This window comes from Austrofundulus limnaeus, unplaced genomic scaffold, assembly GCF_001266775.1.
Source record: "Austrofundulus limnaeus strain Quisiro unplaced genomic scaffold, Austrofundulus_limnaeus-1.0 Scaffold61, whole genome shotgun sequence".
Lineage (NCBI taxonomy): Eukaryota > Metazoa > Chordata > Actinopteri > Cyprinodontiformes > Rivulidae > Austrofundulus > Austrofundulus limnaeus.
The window spans coordinates 189,668-193,168 of record NW_013952463.1 but is presented as its reverse complement, the minus strand read 5'-3'; positions in this window follow the sequence as shown (position 1 = coordinate 193,168).

Genomic DNA, 3,501 nt, shown 5'->3' with positions numbered 1-3,501 from the left:
GTGTGTGTGTGTGTGTGTGTGTGTGTGTGTGTGTGTGTGTGTGAATGTATGTTAGGTTTGAGGGTGGCCTGTGCAATATGTGTACTTTGACCAACAAAATCCTTGCCAAAAGCACAGCTTTGTCGAAAAAAACAAATGCTCCTAGTTTTTGTAACTTTGTGATGCCTTTTGCTGACACCTATTTTAACTTATCTTCCCCTTTCAGTTTTCTCCTAGATTGTACTCTTTTTTTTTTTACAAATTTTCCTCATAATTTCTTCCAATTGTGCTGTTTGAATTGTAAAAAATTCACCTTTTAGCTGTTAAATGCATTTTGTTGTGTACTTGGAGTCTCTAGGAGTGTAGGAATTAAATTTTAGTCTCTCCTGGTGCTGCGTAGATAGTTTTCTCTTTTTTTCTATGACAGTTTCTGAACTTTCACGTCACAATATTTGTGATGGAATCACCAATAAGGTCTGGACTTACCAACTAAAATGCGTTAGTATACACCACTGTTTTTGTACCCCAGTAAATGAAGAGTCATCACCATCCTTCACAAGTGAAGAATGGCCCTTTCTGATGTTATCTTTATATTCTGCAATTTTGACTTTTCTTTCTTGTAATTATGATCAGCTGGCCATTTGAGCTTTTTTATAAACATTCTCAAACTGCTTTCAAAGGACTTCATTAAGCATATTCACCCAAACTTATCAATGCCAATGCTTTCTGACAGAAGGCCATCATGCAATCTGATCCAGACCAAATGAACAAATAAGATCCTTAAACAGATCGCAGTGGCTCACTTAGGTATTTTCGGCCAAACCACAGCAAACAAATCACTTTCTTGATCAATGTCTTCAATAATTAAATGCTGGGCAATAGCTTTTCTGTGTGGCCGCTGTCAATACAGTTGAAATTTATTTCACGTTGCCTGTAAAGAAAGTCAATTTTTACAACCTTTCGATTTTTTTCGACTGCGAAGGCAAATAATTTGAATGCAGCAGTGAGAAGGGGAATTAAACAGTCTGCCGTGCATCTGCAGACGATAATGTCTTTACAGGGTTTTTGTTTTCTCGTGCTGCAACATTAATCAATAGCTGAAGTTAGATATGCCCTGCAGTCCTAAACCCCATGCGCCATACTTGAGAAATATTGGTACACAGTGTCCATGATATGAAGGGTATGAATATGATAACCGTCCAGTGGTGGTACAATCCACAATGGTAATCTAACATGATGAAATACATCCTCGGAAAGCATTTCAGAAAATGTTCTGCAAGGGTTTGATTGTGTCTCATGATGTAGTTTCCCTCCGGATGAAACAGTGTATCATTATTTTATCCTACCCTTTGGCTATTTACAACACTTTTCACTGACGAAATAACTTCCTTTCAATTGGCAACTGCTGCCCTCTTTGGAAGGTAACGTCCCTCGCTGAGAATGAAAGTGGGAACCAAAAGGACAAATTATCCTCAGTGGCTGGATGGTTACATGGGCAACAACAAAGACTCAGCTTCACAAAGAGCACATCAGAAGAAAGACGAATCTCAAAGATGTGAATCAATGTTTACGGAAAAGCATTGCTACATGTGTTATTTGTAAAGAAACAAAGGCAAATAATTGCAAAAGTTCCATTAGAGGGGTGTATTAAGTATTTTCCAGGTGCATAGTTCAATTCTATACCACAATCAAGTAACTGTTACCTTCATTTGTTATGAAAACACTGTATATATCAATAATAAATGTGACTTGGCATCATCTAAACACCTTGAAATTGGCGTCTGTCTTTTTAAGGATCTCTTAAGGCTTGGTTATAGTCGCGCCTTGGGTTGTCGCGGAAGCTCCGCGGAGTGCGCCCATTCCTTAGCCCCACGCTGTGTGAAAACATAGTTGACGTTCATGTTATCGATATTCTTCCACCACCGACAGATGGCAGTACGGTGCCAAACCAGCTGAAAAGTAGAATGAGAGACTGTAGAACAAGAAACGCTTGATGTCACACATAAAGTAACCACATTTACCTCTTTTGCCATGTAATCTAACATAATATAAGATAACTAATAAAAACTAATATAATATCTGTTTTTCTATGCTTCACAAACTGAGAGAGCCACACTGGTTTGTTTCCTCCAGGATCACGGCTTTCACAAACCAGTCGCAAATATTTTTCCATGTCTTCCGGCATAAAACCCATCTTTCTTTGCAGCCATTGCTATTTACTTCCATGAGTTTTGTACCAACTGGTTGTCTTTATGATCTCTCATGGAGGGATCATACAGATGCCGGTACATTCAGACCTGTTCAGCGAGAGCACCTTTGTGACAAGTGGCGTGCAGCCTTTGTGGAGCTTCAAAATTTCGGAGGTGCACAAGCACGCGCCAGGACACAAAGTGGGGCCAATGCGTGGGGATGGCGATGCCGCGATTGCGTTGCTTTTGACGCAAGCCCCCTCATGCCCTGTGCTTCACGTCAACTATAACCGAGGCCTTACTGTTCTCAACACCCCTACTTCAGCACTTCTTCACAACAATGCTTTGGAGGAGGGGGGCTCTGGGGCAGGAGTTTGGCTACAGACTGAATTCCAGGGAGGAGCTATGTACAATAGGCAGAGYTTTGTACCAGCAAGCATTTAGGCAACTCCACATGGGTACCACAGGAGATTCAAGGATTTCTCAAACATGCATGAATGAGTCAAAGCAACACTCTGGGTACGTTTTTTGATGAGGGAATGCCATTAAAACGTGATATAAAGCTCAAGAAAATATAAAAATGAGTCAAACATAAAACACAAAAGTATGACATGATCCCTCAGCACAGTTCCCCAAGCAGTGCTTGGGCCTGGTTAGATTCTGGACTTTCTCTCAGCTAGGTAAATCAAACTTGCACTATTAGAACTTCCCACCAAAAGCCCACCCCCTCCAGACTTAAGTCACAGCTCTTAGCTCAACTGTTAATGCAACCCAGAAATCACCAAAGCTGCTGAGCCCATTGCTCCCATCTAAGTCTCAGAGGAAGCACTTTAACCCCGACCACCATAAGTCAGACGTCTAAACTCAGCCCTTACACATGGTCACGCTGCAGGGGCAGGGAACGTTCCAGTTACCAAGTCTCAGTTTAAACACATTTTAATAAAACTAACGCTGTCTTAGTAGGTTTACTTCTTGTCCCTCAAAAGACCAAAATGTGCAAGAACAATTAAAATGTTTGACGGCAGAAGCCATATTCGATCCTTCCAGACACTTCATTAGAAACCCAGCAGGAGTAAAAAAAGCGCTGTTGAAAGAATGGAGCCATTTGTTTGACCCCATGTAGCCATCTCAAGGAGGAAGGCCGGAGACAGGTAGATATATGGCCAGTTTGTTATTGTGAATTCCAGATCCTGTGATTATCTCCGACTTTCAACCTTCTGGAGTTTTTTAATCTGGGGGATTCCTGCGACAGTTCACTTGCAGTCGCTGACGTCGCTTCAAGCTCACCTCTCTCTGACCTCCCTCTTGACTACACCAATGCACAATGCCCCCC